The 6,859-nt window shown below is 37.7% G+C and overlaps 1 protein-coding gene across 2 annotated transcripts in view; it reads right to left on the bottom strand.

Moving 5' to 3' along the window:
- LOC105462437 (tyrosine-protein kinase Drl) overlaps positions 1-3,544 on the bottom strand; it is an 80,988-nt gene extending 77,444 nt beyond the window's left edge. For both annotated transcript variants that reach the window (XM_011709030.1, XM_011709031.1), the window contains exon 1: positions 3,295-3,544. The gene's annotated coding sequence lies outside the window, so the exon portion shown is untranslated. The remainder of the gene's footprint in view (positions 1-3,294) is intronic.
- Between the last annotated feature and the right edge of the window lie 3,315 nt (positions 3,545-6,859).

The raw sequence follows: 6,859 nt of genomic DNA, 5'->3' as shown, positions 1-6,859 counted from the left end.
CTCCCGACCCCTTCGCGATGCTCGACAAAACGGCGCTTTAATTATACCGCGGGATTAATTAACTCTCCGTCGAACTTGGCGGAACACACCCGCGGGACTCTCGCCCGAGCCGATCGCAAATAATTAAAGACCGTTTTTCGTTCGTTCCTTCGCTCCTTTCTCTCCTTCGTGGAACCGCGCTTCCCCCGAAGCTCACACGCAAACAGATGCTTCGCGAAGTTCGCGGAGCGATCTAATATTGACGGGCTCGTCTCTCGACGCGTCGACGTTGACGTTGTTCGATGTACAAATGGAATATCTTTAGCTACGACCTCAAAAAAAAAAACGTACGTAACACGCGATGCTATCGCAAACTGCACAACACGATCAACGAAAAGCATCGTAGTTTATATACGAATTCTGGTTTTATATTTAAAGAAATCGAAAGCACAGAGAGAATATGCCCCAAATATATGTTCCAAATTTCACATTTAATTATATCATCTCTAACTGTGTCCTATTTCTCTATTTTTACTTTTTTTTTACCAATAATTCAATAAGCTTTAATAAAATTTCTAAAGACGTGTAACATAAAAATATATACTTTTACTTCTAGTTTCGACCACGACATTTTTAAATGTGATATTTCTTCGTTTCTTTTTTTACGAATCGCATATTTGATGTAATTTCAGCTCATCGTTGAAAAATGCATTCTACCTGATTACAAAAGTAATTTTACCGGGGAGAAATGCGAATCGACTCCTGAGGATATAGTTTGAGCTTCCGCGCGCAGAATCACGCGAGCGTGTAGCGTGTGTATGTGCGTGTATAAATTGGACGGCACACGAACTCGCAATCTACACACATAGGAAAGTTACACGAATATACCTAAAGCTAAGAGTGGATCTAGCCGAATCCATTAAATATTTGAGCGAACGAAAGAGGCTAGGGAAGCAAGCCCGTGGAGGAAGTCTCCCCTCGGCTCTTAAGACCCATATAGTAGCCCAACTCTCTCTGTATTAATATTTACATTTATATTTCTTCCTCGTCGTCCCTCTTATTTCAACTTAATGCCGCCGGGGATTTCCAGCGTTCCAGACTGAATTATTATGATTTTCACAATTCAACACATTTCGAGCAACTATATTTTGGATTGCACGCTTTCTGATATAAGCGGTATACGACACCTTTGCGTGTCACATCGATTCATTCACTATTTTACTGATTGTGATAATTAATTCTAGCTTACAAGCCTTCGTAAAAAATAAATTTTGAATTGCATTTTTTGTAACTTTCTCTATTATTTTATTCTACATCTACATCAGTTCTTAACTAATCTCTCACATTACCACGCATTTAAAAAAAACTCACAGATCTATAGCTAACATAAAATTAAATTTCTGTTTAAATTATATATATAATTTTAAGAAACCAATTTTGTCAATAATTAATAACATATAGTTTGATCATTACTAATCTGATATAATTATTATCTCATATTACTTGATAATTAGATCTGATAATTAACAATATTAGATAATTAATAATGTTATCTCAATCATTATGTCAATAACTTTCGGAGAGTTAAATAAACACTCCATCAAATTCCTGATTAAATCAAGACAAACTAAATATGTGTAACATCCGCAAATGTTTGATTGCCGTGGTTGATCGACTACACATTGACCGTACTCTTACCTTTAATCAAAATAAAATAAAAGATACTTCTACTGGGGGAAAGGTCGTGGTATGTATACAAATAATATAAAATATATATGAGTTATTTAATTTAATATGATCAATAACAAATTATTCAAAAATATTCGAAATACGTATAATGATACGTAAAATTTACGATTTTTGTTACAGATATACGACTGTAACCGATATGTTCATAAATGACGATTAATTATGCGACAGGTAATTATTAATTATTCGTTTACAAACGTGGAGTTTATTAAGCGTTAAATAATACGAGCAATCGCGGATAAAAAAGTCGTTAATTAATTTATTAATTTGTGTCTCTGAATCGCGGAAAATGAGTATACTGACTGCGTGTTATGGGTTTTACGAGATCACAAGAAACGACGGAGCGGCTACACACACGGGTGCCTGTCAGTTCGATGGTCGGGACGAGAATGATAACGAGGTGACCTTTTCGTAAACACGGCGTGGTATACGACGCGACGTACTGCGTAACGAACACGAATGCCGCGTGCCAACCGTCTCTCTGGTGACCAATAACACCTAATACGAATAATATTTAACGTATTATTTAAACATAATACACGTTATAGAATGAATATTTGCCGGCTATTCTGTTGCTTACATTTCAATGAACGGATCACTATCGCACATTTAGCGCTTTATTTTGTGAACCCGTTAGCGTAAAACGATTTTGTGGATTATTGCTTAAAACAACTGATTCCATTCAATTCAGAATTTTATAATGGATATATTGTAACCTGCATCGTCTGAATGAATACGCAATTTTTATTAATACGTGTATAAATGCTTAATGATAAATTCTGCAATATACTGATAATAAATTTTACACCCAAATTGTTTTTAATCTTTCCTTTGAACGGAAATTTTATTTAAATACGCGATTTAAAAGAAATTATTGAATTTAATGTATATTTTTTAATGATAAAATTTATCTTTATTTTGATAAAGAAAGTGTTTACGTATCAGCGTCTATCAAATTTTATCCTACACAAAGCAAAAAATTTGAAGAAAGAAAATAATAGCTGAATAAGTACTAATATAACTTTTATTTTTTAATTGCAAGCTGGAGATAAATTTTATCCTTTAAATTTAAAATTTTTTTCAAACAGAACGATTAATTAATTAAATAATTTAATGACAATTCTTATAAAAATGAAAGATTAAATAACTTTGATGCAATATTTAAAGTTTTATTATTTAAGAAAATTTTCTTCTTTGACTTTGCTCTTCCACTATCTTTTAAAATAAATTCAACATAAATGTGTTGCATAATTAATTTTTATATATAAAACATAAGAACATGTTTAAACTTGATATAATTTAAATGTTCAATTATAAATTATAAATTTCACACAGTTTGGAATATTTTACGTTAATTTATTAATATTAAATATACTATCAATATTTTACTGTGAGATAACACTTTGAGGATCTTAAAATATAATTTAAAATATTTTATATATATTACCAATACAACACACATTATTATGCTGCAGTACCTTATAGGTTACGTACGGTGAAAAATGCTGCACCGCGCAAACAAACGATTACTTTCGTGTAATGAGGATGGATTTATGAAATGCTCACCTCGCAATTACTTCGTTACCCGATCCCTAGCCTCCTCTCCCTCGTGCTCCTCCTCTCTCGTTTCGCCGTAGCCGCTTCTCCGTCGGATTCTCCGTGGGGCGCATCATCTGCTCGCGAGAAAACACGTTGTAGTTACAATTAAATCCGCCAAATCACTCGAACGCGACGATCGAGACGCGCGCGGCACTTGCTGCACAATGCTCATCTCGAGTCGTTAATCGCACGCGACGCACGCTGAATTACATTGCGACGGCGGAAAAGTATATGGAAACCGCACGAAACTGTACGGCAGTCCGACACCCGCGCGCGACGACTCGCAAACGAAGCGTGGACGTTCGCGTCTAAGACGGCAGAGGGGAGCCGCCGCGCGCGGCCAACTTCACGCGGCAGGAGTGACGCGGTGGCGACGCTACACCTGTTGCTCCCAACAGCGCCTCGCGCTCATGCATTTTTCGCATTTCGAACAATAAATAATATATCGCTCGCTTATCATGATACGCGATTAATGTTTTGCATTATGACGCAAGCTAAATATATAAATTGCAATCGCAGATAGATATCGCGACACGCTGCAGGCGACATTCGATAAACACGATACGTCGCGCTTTGTCGACTGTTCGATTACGCGATAGATTTTTCGGCCGAGCGAGTCGCGCGTTCTGATAAATCGTCAATGCACAAGCGCCAAATTTATTCTGCACTATAATATTGCAATATTATGTGCCTTAATAAGATATATCGGGTTGATGTATGCGTTACTTACAGTTAAACGCGTCGCGACGCCTGCACTCGTGCCGGAGACGATCCGTCGCGCGTCCGCGGCGTTGCGGAAATGACGACCGGAAACGTTCGAAGGTGCCGCTAACCTCAATCTGATTTCGCGCGCGCGATACGACGCAAGTCAAATATAAATGTTTCAATAAAAAGTAAAAAGTCATGATTAAAACAACTGAAAACGTGCGTTTGATAATACTTAATATTGTACGTGTAATAAACATTGTATTTATATGTAATAAACATTGAATTTCGAAAATACATTTTGTAAAACTGATATAGTTAATATAGTTAATAAATAAATAAATCATGTTCTTCGACATATGGCATATTAATTTCATTTGATTCTGCGACATGTGCATTTATACATGTTTTCAATTTAATACTTTTTATACAAATTACAAATTTCTGTACGAAAAACTGAAAGATTGCCCCGAGCTTCTCGTTCTCGCTTTTATCGCTTTGAATCGCTTAAATTCCTTGGGAGACACAATATAAGGATTCTTTACGAAACAGTCAGAACTTTTGCCAATCACGCACATTTAACGTTACATCTGAATTTATTTAGGTAATTAAGGCAGAAAAATCGCGAATTGATCGCACACCGATTATCGACTTTAAATCTATGTAATTACAAAATATAAAGTTTTAGTGATTTAATTCATAATCGGGATAGCGAGCGATGCGTGGCGAATGATTGAACATGATGAATAATAATTATTGCAGGTAATTGTTGTATTGATAGATACTTACACTTGACATTAATTACGGCTTTATCGATAACGGCAGTCCTCAGAAATCGATTCATGGCATCAGCGGCGATCCCTGATCGAGGCTCACGATATCCCGGATCTCCGCAGGGATTACTGATCCGCACAGTCATTTGGGCTTAACGAACCCACAGATCCCGAGCTCAATACCACTCCGCTCGGGCACCACACACGTACACTTACACATTGCATAGCTACATACATTTAAATACGGTTTTGCGAGACGGTAATGCGCCAGTAAAGCTTCAATATCTTTTACTCACAAATTGTTGCTCCGAAGGAGTTATCATCTCATTTCGCATGAAATCTAACATCTGTTTGAAGAGCGAAACCGGCCTCATTCGATTGAGAAAGTAATTTATGTAATTTCAGGCGACACTCTCGTCCCATTGTAGGTACGCCCGACGGTCGGAATGCGCGTGTCCAATGTGTTTACGATGGAATAATATTTGGCCACTTAATTGCCCTCCTCCCGCCGCCCCGACGATAATTTGACGGCGTTTGACGTTCGGTCGATTAATATTTAGCGAGCATTTTAACGAGAGAGAATTGAATTTCGCATACATAATTAAATTAATAACTCGCGGCCCTCCCGAAGTTTGCCGTCACGCCGCGCGACGACCGCGTATGTACCTATGTATGTATGCCCCCGGATGTTACCCGCGGTCTCGTGTGATTTTCCTATCGATTGTTGCGAAATCATATTCCCGCTAGATTTGTTTTTTTAGCATGCGTTTATTTCGCGCCGTTGCGAATATCGAGATGTTCGCAGGGTTCGCGCGCGCGCGAGTTTTAGTAGAACGTGATCGTCGAATGTGTTTATTTGCGGTAGGAATATACCTGTACGTGGATTTATAAACAGTATTCCCCCAGCAGCACTTTCCACTATTACTGAAAATTAAGCCGTTACATTAAAATAATCCGGTATTCTGCGAATTTTGCGGAGCACGACGTGCATTAAAAATATAAATAAATTAATTAATACATTCCGCATATTACGTTATTATTTAAAATTTATTAAATGTATATTAATATATAATTTTAACAAATTAATTTTGTCACGTACGCGAAGCTTAAAATCCTTTCTTCTCACTGGCCTCGACTCAAATTAGAGATTTAATCTAGATATTCCCGAGCATATATAATTACGTTTACAGAAATATAATTACATTTGTGGTAAGCGAAAGATTGCATATGTGCTGAGCTACACACTTATAGGTTAAAAAGCAAATATGTGCACTGGCGGACGGTAATTAACTGCAGTTGAATCCTGTTTGCGGATGTCGATGTGTACTCGCCGACAGATAATCCGCTTGTATTTGTCTCATTTTCCCTCCCTCATCGCCCCCCTCAAGCGACGGCGAAGACGAAAGTGGCGGGAACAAGAATCGCGAGATTACTTTCGTTCCTTTTCACGTACCGATGATTCCGTAACTCTCTCAGAGTCGCGAAGCGGACTCTTCTCCGGGAGAAGAGAGAGAGAGAAAGAGATCGGTGATAAATACCTTAGAGCGCTCGACGCGAATGACAGAACGTTCCGGTTGCGAATCGAAGGCGCGAGCCGTCCTGAGCCTTTCACGTTAATGGTCGTCCGCAGATGAAGCGCGCCGTTTGTAATCATCGGGATTGGTTAATCAGAAGATTGGTTTAATTCATACCGATGTATATACGCGCGAGAGAGGAATTACCTCTTCGCAGAATTTACTTCTACAGGTGGGCGCACAGGTACCGCAATCTATTTAATGTTGGAGGAAGAGCGGTCGCTCGAGAAAGTGTGGTCCCCTTATTTAAATTGGCGGAAGATTTACGTCAGTAGTGAAGGCAGGTCAATTGTATAAGTTTTTTGTTTAAAATTAGGAGAGGGCAGTCAGATAGATGTTAATCTTTAAGGGGTTACACCACCTTGACCGCCTAAAAATCAATCGGTAACTTTGGGAATTTTTTTTAGGAAAACAATAAAAGTAACAAAAAATTCGTTTTAAGGTTTTAATATTACAAGTCTTTAGAAGTAAAAATATTTT

This window comes from Wasmannia auropunctata, unplaced genomic scaffold, assembly GCF_000956235.1.
Source record: "Wasmannia auropunctata unplaced genomic scaffold, wasmannia.A_1.0 LD336099.1, whole genome shotgun sequence".
Lineage (NCBI taxonomy): Eukaryota > Metazoa > Arthropoda > Insecta > Hymenoptera > Formicidae > Wasmannia > Wasmannia auropunctata.
This window is presented reverse-complemented; position numbering and strand designations above follow the sequence as displayed.